The sequence below is a fragment of the Anopheles moucheti genome, chromosome 2 (genome assembly GCF_943734755.1).
Source record: "Anopheles moucheti chromosome 2, idAnoMoucSN_F20_07, whole genome shotgun sequence".
Taxonomy (NCBI): domain Eukaryota; kingdom Metazoa; phylum Arthropoda; class Insecta; order Diptera; family Culicidae; genus Anopheles; species Anopheles moucheti.
The window spans coordinates 5,670,087-5,683,700 of record NC_069140.1 but is presented as its reverse complement, the minus strand read 5'-3'; positions in this window follow the sequence as shown (position 1 = coordinate 5,683,700).

Genomic DNA, 13,614 nt, shown 5'->3' with positions numbered 1-13,614 from the left:
CATTAAATTCCTGCTTTGTTTTAAGCAACGTTAAGCATAATTTTGCATCGTTTTTGCTATAACCACCCGTGGGATATGTAAAAAAGTGCGGAAATTCTAAAGTAAAACAACACAAAATAGTCCTCCAAGCGTGCAGTTAGAAAATGGGAAATAGGAAGTGAGTTTACACATTTGTTTTGTTACCTTCGTTTTGATGCAGACAATCACGGAGAGTTGTAAGTTTATGCGTGCGAAAGATTGCAATAGAACGGTTACAGTAACATGTCTTCTGTTTTGGATATTTAGTTTAGTGTCTTCTGAATCCAACGACCAGTTTTGACTCACTCAAAAGCGAAATCAAAAGCTTAGTTAATACGCGTAAGTCTTATTCGACGACATCCTACGTTTACAAATGTACCATTGAATATCCGTGACTCTATGCTCCGTGTAAGATCGCTCACGTGTAAGCTTAATGTACAATTCTTCGTTCAGTGGAAAATGCTAAATTAAACCAAAAAACGGAAAACGCAAAAATTCAATGCAATACAGTTTACAGCAAGCGTCAGAAACTTAACACACCTAGCAATCGTAAAGTCTGAAACGTAAGCACGTGTTTATTTTCCCCCCATGCGGTGGGGAGAACGTAAACCTCCCCCCCCCCCAAGAGCACTAATGTTACACTACATCATCAACTACACCACCAAACATGGAGCGAGAAAAGTGAGAAGTGAGAACGGCCAAAACTGTTGGGCAAACCACTTTTTGTTCTTAATTTCGGGCCAATATTTTCTGTTCCACCATTTTGGCGTCAATTTCAGCAGTTTTAGTAACGGAAGGACTGAGAGTGCTTTTTTGCATGTCGAAGGGCAAAACGGCCTTTAACGCAAAAAAAACCTTTTTAGACAAACATGTTTCGGCATATACAATTCAGATGAGCAAGAGCACACGCAAATGTGTGCGGTTGACATAGCATTAAGATCCGGCATAGCTAAACAACACAGGATACAATATTACAGGATAGCCAACAAACTACGCAACTTCAAACAATTGCAACCACAATAGCAAAATGGTAACAGTAACGAATGCCAGCATTGTCCTCCACGATGCCAGGATCAGAAATCACAGTAAATTGAGACATAATTACCACAGAACAGAATCAAAACCGATTAGCACAACCAACAAAACAGCACAACCTGAAATAGACTTGTCAATTTCGAGGACGAAAATTGATACAAGGGTATATAGCAAATGCAACATACTCAGGGAATAGTCTTTACAACCATTCGATAGTTTTCATATACCACGCTGTACAGAGGGAGAAACCGAGAGAGAACGGGAGAGCGAACGGGAGAGGGAAAACAATGTTTCCTTTGATTGATTTTACAGCAGCGAGATCTCTTCTTCGGAGATCCGACACAGATCTTCAACCATGAGCACGCGTGTGTGCGTGTGCGTGTGTGTGTGAAACAGTCATATACAGGATATATAATCATTAACCGTAATTTAAATTTAATGCAAATAAGATTCATGAATGTTGTATAAAGCCGCTTGACCATGAGATCGAAACCGGAACCTGATATACTCCCCCATATTGCCAATTCTTTGTAAAAAAAAACAACAGCAACAGCAACAACAATACACACAGAAACCAGCAAACAAGCAAAACTAATTATCCGTGCAGTTACTGCAGTCACCGCAGATACTGCAATGCAACCCGGGTGATGAAGGTAGAACTATAATAATAACGCGCTGTGATTGCAGAAAAACCCTGATCGAAACGCCATCGACACGTTTCATGAAACTCTCAACTCGCCGGAACAATGGAGGAATTACGCACGCCAGTGACGATTCTTCTACGATTATTTCTATGTTTTCTTCAGTATTGCTGTAGCCTCTCCATTCATCCACAGGGATGGGGACATCCGCAGCACCCTTTATGGTTTTTAACGCAAAGTGAAGAAGAACGAAGGTGGAAAAACCGGTTATTAAAGAACAAAACGAAGCAAATCCTCCATTTTCCCATCCCAAAACCATCATGTCCAACACCATCTTATTGGGCAGAACGAAGAAAAGAGAGTTGGAGTGCCTAAGCGCCATCAATACACCATCTAGCACTCCGACCGGTGGGAACAATGTTGAGGAGGAAAATTTTTCTTTTACGAAGTGAAAACATGAATTGAAAATCCAACTAAATATGCGTAATGAAAGAGACAAACGCAAAGGAAATGCAAAGGAAATGCAACAATGAAAACAGAAGAATACCCCCAAGGTAACAGATTGTGCCGGGTACGGGTCCGAAGTCCGAACCCCACAATCGTCAACGCAATACTGGACAAACTTCGTGAACAAAACTTTCAAATGAATATATTAGAGCAACGACAGGTTGAACTAAGCACTGGAAATCAAAGCCAAGATTTCATTCTTATCCCTGATGTTCATATTATGGAGTTAAGAGAATAAGAAATTTGCTTTCCCAATTTGGAGCGATATTTTACAATTTGTTTGAATTGTTTACCGTTTTTTTTTTCGGAGGTCAGTTTCGAAAGTGTCACACTTTCCGGAAACATTATCTGCATTTGCAGATTCCAAATTATTTTTTTGAATGAAATTCATCAAAACGAGAGAGAGAGAGGAATAGGTAAAACACGGATTCGTTAAGACTTTCATCGTAATTCGAGGAAAAAAAAACAGTTTCCCTGTTTGAACAATTATCGTTTAAAAGTACAGTATAAATTATAAACTGAAGAGCAAGACATGGGCAGGAAACAAATCTGTATAAATTTAGCAAAGTGTGAACAAAACGGTCACGACCATTGCTATAGGGCTTTGTAAGCATAACACACGAAATTGCTTGAAATTGTTTAGCATTCCTTCATTGTTTCTCGTTTTTATTCAACCGATTCGATTTCGAGCCACTGAAGCTATTTAAAGTGGCCAAAAAGGAGATTGTTTAAACAGTTTAAAGCATTGTTCAGAATTAAACGAAAAATCAAGAAAGGAAATTATCGATCTTATTTGAAAGTAATGCAGCATGAGGCAGAAGCGAAGTTATCCGAGTGTTTTACTATGATTACAAGTTTTAAAGCTAAAAGAACAAATCCAAAAACGAATGAAAACTGCTGTTTGATTATATTTAACGTCATACAAATTAATCATTTCAATTGTAATAAACTCGAAACCAATTTTCACACGCATCACCGATGGTTGACACGAAGAACGGTGAACCGTCACAACGTGCACACGGCGACCAAACCGGACCGGCTGTACCGTCAACAGGCAAGCGGCTGCTGGGAGCAAAAAACTCTAACCCACCGATTTACCGGGGCCTCCTGCCAGAGCTCCCGCAAATAAAGCTGGGTGAGTTTGAGACGCTTCAGAAGGGCATGGACGGTGGGGACACAAAAAAATTACATTATAAAAACAAAAACCCCTCAAAACCTCCACAACACATGCGTTCGTCTCCGGGTTCCAGCGCTTGCCGGCGTTGAAGTCACCGCGACGGAGTTTTCTTTGGGTTGTGTACCGTGCAAGTTCGCTGCATTTCACCGGCTGCAACCGTCAGTAAGCCTTTCGGTCAACTATTCGGTGTCCCTTTTGCGTGTTAGCTACTTTATATACACCAGAAACAAACTAACACACAAACTCGCATGCTAATATTAAAATAAATTTTAAAACATACTACAAAACATGCAACCAAACAAACAAAAAAAAACAAAACATTTGACAACATTTATACCAAAGTAAATTAAAATGAAACCAAACAAAATCTGATCACAAAAATAACAATCAAAACAAAAACGCAACTATCGAACGGTGTAGCTGAGACACCAACAACCTTGGTCACAGCGCTCAACACTGCGATGGAAGCGAATTGTAAGTAATTGCTCGATTATCGATCGTTACCAGTGAGCTCCGTGTGTCCATAACCACCAACAAGTGGACGAAAGGGGTTTGCCGTGACGATCTTTATCCACGATCACTCAAAACATCCGTGATTCGGGCGAGTGGATCACCCCCACTCGTCCGGGAACGAGCAATAGCAATTTGATTTTAGCAAACAATCGAACTTTGGCTAATAATGTATCACTTTTGAAACAGTCTGGCTAGAACGATCTGATCACAAATAACAGTAAAATGAGAACATGATAGATGACCCCCAACAAATGGGGCGTTTCTATCACGCAACAGCAACTGTTGAATACTATAGCATTAGTACACATGGAAATTTCAAAACATAACCACAAAAGACAACAGCGAAAAAATACCCGCCATAATTGGAAACAAAACCCCCCTCTTTACGTTCAGTTCATCAAACAGGATAAACCGGATCTTTGTTTCGTTTGTTACGGAAAGTAAAACAGCAGTTTTGTAGCAGTTTTAAGCCGATAACTGAACCAATAACGCATTAGTACGGACTTTGGTGCATTATCATGTTAATTGTTTTTTTTTGTACTTTACTTTCATCGAACTACCCGATTGGCAGTGAATTTTTTGTTGATTGGTCCGTTTCAAGCCACAACGTCCCTAAACAGGGAGGAACATAAAAAGAAACAGCAATAGACGTTTTATACAGATTGCTGAGCAGATTTATGATGTTGATATTATCAGTTTGTTTTATACTTATCTCTTTTTGTTCAACTTTTAACAACTTTTGTTTTAATTAAAGTTGTGTTGTATTACATTTTATTGTCTTTTTGTTTGTTTGTTTCATCTTTAAACTACTTTTTTTAAACTTTTTAATACTTCTTCGCATTGTTTTATTTCTCTGTAACTTGCTTTTAACCTGCAATTAATAAAAATTCAATCTTGTATTAAAATTTTATATTTGAACATTAACCCATCAGTGTCACAAATCTGCTCAGGGAAACAAAACATATAAAATATACTGGAATGATTTTTCATCTTTGAACCAAAAACAAAAGTCACGTTTTCATTTCCAATTGAGTAAACCATCCTTTGTTAACAGCATAAAGCAGCAAATCAATAAATGAAATGCAAAAAAAATACAACCAAACAATTACCATTACCATTCACCGTAATCCAATGTTATGAACAAAATTTAAAGCAAACCCCAAAACGAGAGAAGCAGAAACAGACAGATGTTTTGAATTCTCTGCATAGTTATCACACCGTTTTGAAACGAAAGCAAAGCAACAAAATTGCTCTTTAAAACCAAAACATCTACGATACGATTTAGCTGCGCCAGGCTAGTTCGTGAAGCGGAAACGAATTGAAACAAACAAAAGCAACCTAAAACGTAACAAAAAAACAACCAACCAAAGTAAGCAAAATTCAAAATTTGTTGATGTATGCTGGACGAAAAATGCATACGAACGGCGAACCGAACATCGCTGAGCAGAAGCCGCAAGGCTTGTTAAAAAATAAATATCTAATCACGTAACAGGAATGAAGTATACCACCATCACCATGGTCAGGAATGGACGCGGTCAACATCTGGGAAAGAGAAAAAAAAATATAACGCAAAACTAAAACGAAACAACAAGAATTCACAGAAGAATTTTCACTTCTATTTTTGCAATAGTAAAAAATATATTCTCATTCATCTCGCAGCATCCCTCAGCTGCAGCCACTGGATGGTAATATATTGCACAGTTTTTAGTTTACAATAGAAACCGGCAAAGCGCGTCCGCGGCCAATCCCGGGCGGCATCCATCCACCCCGGATTGTGCCTACGCGCGTTTTTAAACTAATATAATAAAACAAATAAATCACATCAGCAAAAGACAACACATCACCACCAGCTGAATAGCGAAATGAAGCAAATTTTATTTCTCATAATTTTTCACTCTAAACGCAACAGTAGGAAGGCGAGCATGTCACCACCAACATCGACACTCGCCTGGTGCGCGCCGTGCAGCGCGACCGATCGTGTGAGATCCGCACGGCCATCTTTGCGATCACCGATCGGCGCCCGGATAAGATCAGTGCGCACGAGTGCGCACCAACAACCAACGAGAAGAACGCAACGCAACAGTAATTAAAGCAAACCCACAATAGAACGAAAACAGTAAATAAAATCTCTATTTTCCATTTCATTTGCAATAGTCACTACCACAAACAAACCCCCCCGTACATACAACGCGCGCGAACAGCGTGCCCGCCATAAACCTTTTGGGGTGATATCGTCAATCGCTTGTTCAGCAACACATTGCCACCTCACCGAGCCCCTCAATTCCCTCCCTTTGCTCCCACCAACCAACCGCCCTACCATAGTAACAACAATAGCAGCAAACACAATAGACCCGAACCATCCCCCGGATAAACACTCGAACTCCTTCAGCAAAAAACAAAACAAAACAAAAACAGTCGAAGTGCCTGAGGTCATACCTCCGACCGACCGATCGGAAGTGACTTTTTTAATCATAAGTAAACCGAAACTACTTAGCAGCGGCGATATGTTGTATGTGTGTATATAGTGACACTGATCGGACGGACTATCGACCTTCGGCTGTTCCGAATATAATAAGTGAATCAACCGTACAATAGTTAAATAATGCAACAGCAAAACAGAACATTTTACAGCATGGTATTTAAGCTAAACGACATAATCAAAATGCACCGTGTTGAAGCAGATTGACGATATCACCTCAGCAAACAAATAAAACCAAAGGTACGAAACGTAAAGCAAAACAATTCGAACCACAGAACAAAATAGCAAAGCAAACAAAACTCAACCATACTCAATAGGCTAAACCAAAACAGCAAAGGAAATAAATGAAATAAACCGGAATGATTTAAAGTACAACACAAAACCACTTTTTTAATGAAAGCAAACAATAACAATATTGAATCAAAGCAGCAACAAAAACAAAGAGGAACTTAATCGAAAACCAACCAAACTCAATAACATACAAATCCAAACAGCAAACAACAACAACCAACCAACTTAATAAGAACAAAAAAACAGTAAAAGCCAGAAAACAAACAATAGTAATAAATGCAACAAAGATGATATATTTATATTTTTATACAAATCTTATTACAAGAGCAAAATGGCCGCTGCGAACGCGTGTGTGGGTGTATGTGTGCGCAACGCCACATGCACACCGCGTTCCGAGGGCAGGTGTGAAAGATCACGAAGTCGGGAGAGTTCATTGGGGGAAATATTTAAGCAAAAGGTTCATCTAATGTGACTCTTCTTCACATAGCAAAACCTCACCCCAACACCTCCAACCCCATCATCTGTAGGCCCGATGGCAGCGATGAGCACAATAACGATAAGGGACAAGCGGGCCGGGTGCCGGGTCGGGGTCCCGATGGAGGGGGTGCAGTAATTACAACAGTTCGCCCCCTTCTCACAATAAACCCCCTTTTTCTCTGCCCACTGGTTTGCAGAGAACTGGCCCCGGCTTTTCGCATCCCGCCAGAAGAAGCAGAAGAAGAAGAAGAAAACAAAAATGGAAGAAGCAGAACAGTGAACACACACAAACCATATAGTCGTTTTATATATTGAAATCAGTAAATTTACCATTAAACATCCTTATTTTTAAACATTTTTCTTTTCCAAAACCAACAACAACAACAACAACAACAACAACAACAGCAGCAACAAAAAGCAAGCAACACAATATAATGAAAAAAATAGAAATATGCGCGAACACTGACGACGAAATCAACAAATTGAAAGCTTAAAACCCACAAAAAAATAAGCAAAACACAATTGAAACAAGCCAAAAAAAACGATACAACACGTAATAAAAAAAATCCAATTCTCAAAGAAAAGACAACACTCAGCAGACTGTTAAAAATGTGATCAGATATATATCATAAAAAAGGTAAACTATATATATATATATATATATATATTATTATTAATACATACCTGTAATATGTATTAGCAACGTAACTAAATCAATAGAGCAAAGACGAAGTCAAGCAGATGTGAGTAGAATATTTAATCGCAATCGACAGAAAGAGAGAACAAACCAAAACCGTTTTTGTCGGGCTCCATTGTTTCCCAACGCATTGTATCAAAAACAAAAACAAACAAACAAACAAAAAGACAAACAAAGGAAATACGCACGCACGCACGTCGCGAAACTTCATTTCATTTTGCTTTCTGCGGTGAGCATTTTTGGGGCTCCAACCAGGTCAACAAACAAAGAAAAGCCAAACAAGAAACATGGACGCGAAGGATCGCAACAATTGGTACACGAAAACTAAACTAACTGAAAGGTGAAAAATAATTTACTTTTTCTTGTTCTTCTTTTTTTACAAATTTTTGCGAATATTCGCTGTTTAATATTGAAATTTTATATACAACATGTTTTTTATATATACCAGTGTCAGCGGGTAGCAAAGGAAAACCTACGCCGGAAAGGATGAAGCAAGAGCGCAGGTGGAGACGATAGGGAGTGAAAGATTATCATAGCAAAGCGAGAAATGGTGCAGAGATAACACGACACTATGGCACGGAAGCGTTAGAAAAAGGGATAACTATTTATACAAAAAACGCAAAAGCAAAAGCGCAAAGTACTGTTAAAATGTGCGTAAAACAAAGCTGATAAACGACCGTGAGAGTAACAGATAGATATACATATAGATATATATACATATATATTTATACAGAGTATAATTTTACACACACACACAAACAATAGAACAATAGAGTAATATGCCATTGCCAAAAGCCAAACGGACATCTTCCCCCGGGGGGGGCGGTGAGTTCCCGCCCCAATCGGTGGGAACCACGACTGCTCCGGAAGATGGTTTCTTTGGACCAAAAAAGATGCAACCAACCGGATTGATTTCAATTTTACCAGTTCAGTTGAAATAGTATCTGTGCGCTCGTCCGCACATTCGCGCTGGCCCCGTTTTGGCTGGGAGGGCAGCTTCGGAAGCTGCTCAAACCTGTGTGTTCATACCGGTTCCGGTGGACTCGGACGGTGACGGTGTTGTGAGTGGTGTTGCCCCTGCACACGGGCCAGCCAAGCCGCGGACAGCTGCACAGTAAACACAGGGATATCTTCTTATGATTTTTGAAATGATAACAAAGCAACAAAACCATGTGAGCACTGCCGCCCATCGTGCGGTTAGGAAACAAATGTTTGTGATATTACCGAAACAACACACAAATCTAGGATTACTGCTATTACGGACATGGAGATGTAAGTCGTTATCGATGTAAGACACACACAATCCAAGTACCATGAACATTTCGTTTCGACAAAACTGCGTATTCGCAACGTAGCACGGCCCGGTCCGTCTTCCCGGCTCGGTGGCCACGGCATTTCCGGGGCCACTCCCGGGAAATGGAAGCCGGCCAGATTGCCGTACGCCGTCGTGAGATGGAACCACCTTTTTCATCGCAACAAACTTTATTGGTTACAGTTTTCAACAGCAACTTTTGCCTTATTTTAGAAAGTTATAGGTAAACAAACAGTGAATCGTACTGCGGGGCGCGAACAATCGCAGTACTACTGAACGCACAAACAAACATAATCAACACCTCGTTTGCGGGAATTTCGGAAACCACCATCTGCCGACCGTAAACGATTTGCCAGCCGGTACTCGAGCCATGTGAAGGTTAGCCACCCCAGAACTTACATCTCCTGGGAGTGAGTGGAACATGGCTGCGGAAGTAACGCAACACCGAATAACATTTTACTGTTGGCGGGATACCGGGACACCATCTACCAATCTCCCGCTATTTGGTGAAGAATGAAGCAACAAACCGAAACAGCATCGATCGTTTTGTGCCTTTTTCCGCCCGGCGGGAACTGGAGCTAGGTCGTGCGTGTAGCCTTCTTGTCTCTGCAGCAGCAAATGCGTGGAGCGTTTTGAATATCCTTTTCGCTTGTAACGTATCACAACAGAGAACAGCATACTGACACATTCGGACAGAAGTCGTGAGCACTCGGTGCGTATCAAAAATCTCGAACGAACCCAAAGGTGAACCAGTTTTGGACGCGAGCTCAAATTCTTGACATCTTGGAACTCTTTTTAAAAAACAAGGCAAAATTGTACGATTAAATTTAATGTTTGGCGATATAATAAAAGGTTCTGGGCCTTTCGTGGAATGAGCATCCTAGAGCACATCTTGAGATCATTGCTATGGCAACGGAGTAAGTGAGCGATACAGAAGTTCTACTTTTTTGACTTACATTTTATATTATGTCCAAAGCTATTTGCTAAAGAGCATCGAAATTCTATTCATATACTAAAGCTTTTCATGAATCCAGAAATATGCTGGATTGTCTATGATGTTGTATGATGTTATGTCAAAAGTCACAACACACAAAAAATTACGTAATTTAACTCGAATTGAAGAAACTCTAGATCTTGCCAAAAGTTGGAAACTAATTTTTAAAAAATCGTTCAGATTGTAGTATTTTCCAAAACAAGGAATAAATTGGTGACTAATTCCCATGCAAAATTACTATATCCAAAGTCGAAGTGATTAAATCGAAAATATAAATTATTCGATAAATTTTACACATACCCCTAAAAGTCCTAAAATTCTTGACAAATTCAGATGAAAAAATAATATGAAATATTCAAAAATATTGTATCCAAACTAAAATGATTTCAATTCAAAATCAAATTTTAAAACCCTTAGTATAACGACGAGTAATTTTCGAAACTAAAAATGTCCGGCTATAGTTTACTAACTGCTAACTTACTGCTTGACTGAATTTGCATTTCAAATTAAAATATTTCGTCACGTTGTGTCTAATTATCTAAAATTAGGCACTTAATATAAAAATTCTTTATAAATGTATCGTACAACTTCACTCGCATAGCAATGATGCTCAACGAATCGAACAAATTCATACTCTCAGTTTCAAATTTCAACTTGGCCTTCCGGAACTTAATACAAAACCCAGTTTTGGCGTTAAATCTTTACGAGGGCTTTTTGGCACTGCGTTACCCACTTTCCGTTTTACTAGTTATCGCCGAATGCACCATCATGCTAAGAAAGGAACGCAAAACATCAGCATTCGACAGGATACTAAAAGTCCGCAGGGACCGCACGGAGCGAGTACCCGCGCCGGGTAGCTACATTTAAAAAAAAAACACACTCTCACATACACACACAAACCGAATGAATCAATAATAATTTCAACAATAGTGCCAGAGAACTTTACCAATGTAACGATTTTCAAACAAACAACATAATACAATCTTATTTTTGATCGCAATAAGTATTTTTACCAAGCAGGCCGAGAAGTGAAGCGGGGAAGCGACAGTTTACAATAGTGTTAGTAAAAAAAGAAGAATAAGAGGAAGGCAAACGAAGATGAGTGCGTTGTGCGTAACCGGAGTGCGTATGCCAACAAAGCAGTGACAGCCAATCAAAGTACACAAGTAGTAGCACTGCTGAGCACATTGGCAACTTCTAGCATTGGCAATGGCCCTCCAAAGCCAGAGTGCATCAAGTTGGGAAACATTTGGTTTTTTTCTTTCTTCGGCAGCATCTGCTCTCGGTGTGCGAAATCGAGGCGGTGACGCTGCCGCGAGTAAACAGCACAGCACAAGAACTATGATATGATAAAAGGGCTACTGTCATTTACAACAAAAACCCACAATGTAAGCCAAGGGAAAATGTGAAGCCGGTGGGAGAAACCCGAAACGAGCATGAAATTGTATTCCTTCAATCTGTATAGCCGTAGCCATGTAAGGTCTGAACTTTAACGTAATGTGTCCTGCTGCTGGGAGCGCTTAGACGAGCAAGGTCTCTTCAGCTGGCAGCAGTAGACCACTTGTACCATAGCTGTATATACAACGGGAGTGCAGCAGCACCCCCAATTCCACACAATACACAATACTGTGTGATCATCGCACCGATCAAACCAACAATAAGCCGAGCGCGAGTGAGAGAGAGAGTTTCATGAAATCGATGGTGCGTATTTCTACGATCGTAGCGCGTCGCCATCACAGCAGCAAACATCGTCATTTGAAGTATGTGAAAATAGGCCAAACTACTGCATGGTAGAAACCACCCCCCACCCCCAGCCCCTCACAAAACCCGCATCTGTTCCCGGTTCCGTCTCCGTCAACAACCAACTACAAACACGCAAGAGTTTTAAGGGTAAACATAGGGATGATTTTGTACAACAACAGCAGCAGCAAAAACAACAGGCTTTAGTTTACTACTATTTCATTCCGCAATGAACAATAAGCAGTATCGACTACCAGCCGACAGAATGTACAGAAAAACGGGAAACAGGTGGAAGAAGACGGTGTTGCGTTTGCGACACACACACAACACAAATGGCAAAAGCGAAGCACAATATGCGTATGATCATCGTTGTAGCTGTGAAACATGAACATACCGATATTTCCGATCACGCTCAAGTCACCAACAAACAAACCACAACCGGACTAAGACGACGAACCCAATCAAGACAACAGGGAACTTCGAGGTTCTCTGGGACCTAGGTTGATGCCTAGCAGGCCCAATAATGCGTACTAGACGCAATCGAGAGCAAATCAAGCAGAATCTCCAAACAAACAGAGAGAGAGAGAGAGAAAGAGAGAGAGAGAAAGAAAGAGAGAGAGATAGAAACATGAAACTCACCAAGCAATAGTCACAGTTCTCGACGAGTTGTCGAATTGTGAACCAGAAGGCAGTAGAGGGCTCCGTACCTCGACCGTGTATAGAACTAGAGCCACCCTTCCTTCCCGAAAACTACCCCACTCCCTTGATTCTTGTAATCCAATCCCAACTACCCACTTTTCCGTTGTATTGTCCGTACCGCTAGCAGCGATCGAGCCTTGTCGAGGATGTGATGTTTCTGTCGGCCAGTCAGCGTCGTAACTACAAACGCACAAACAATTGGAGGCAATTCGCAGTCGTTGACTCTACCGGTATATACAGGCAACGTACATATGGTTGTACAAAACAAAACAGAAAAGAAGAAGAATTACTCGCGCACACACACACACACACACACACACAAAGAGCGCGCAAAGAGATTTAAACCAACCGAATCCGGTGCATGAGACTATCGAATGGGAGTAGACTATTCTCATAAAACTTCAATAACTATATATAAATATACACAAACAAGCACAAATGCATATAAGCTTCCGGTGGCGTACTAGCGGCGGTGGAAATTCCGGGACGTTCGAGCAGGGTTTGAGATGGGCACCTCGAACTACACCAAACAAACAAGGGTATCAGATCCGCTCGACGGTTCGACTTCTCGCAGTGCGACCTACGCCACTGGGGGTGGAGAAGAGATAGGAAGAAGCAATGGGAAGCAGCTATGAGGCCAGTGCAAGACCAACAGCAAACAACAGCAACTGCTAGGTGCTGGCTGCTGGTTAACATACACTATCTGAATGATGGAAAAGCAAAACAATCGTTTTTTCAATGCCGGACATGAAGGGAGGATGAACATGACGGACAGCGCGCGGCTGAGAGTCCGAGAGTGAAGTTTAGTGGATGATCAAGCAAACCGATCATACTAGCGAAACAAACAACACACAACACAAAACACACCCATACACAGAGCAGAAAAATACACACCACACAAGCATACAGAAATAAATAGCTTCCCATCATCATCTTCATCTCGTGCCGAACACGGTACAGGTAACAGCCTAGCAGCGAAGACTAAAGTCGATCAAAGTCGTGGAAAAGGGGGCAGCACGAACTACTAGTAATGC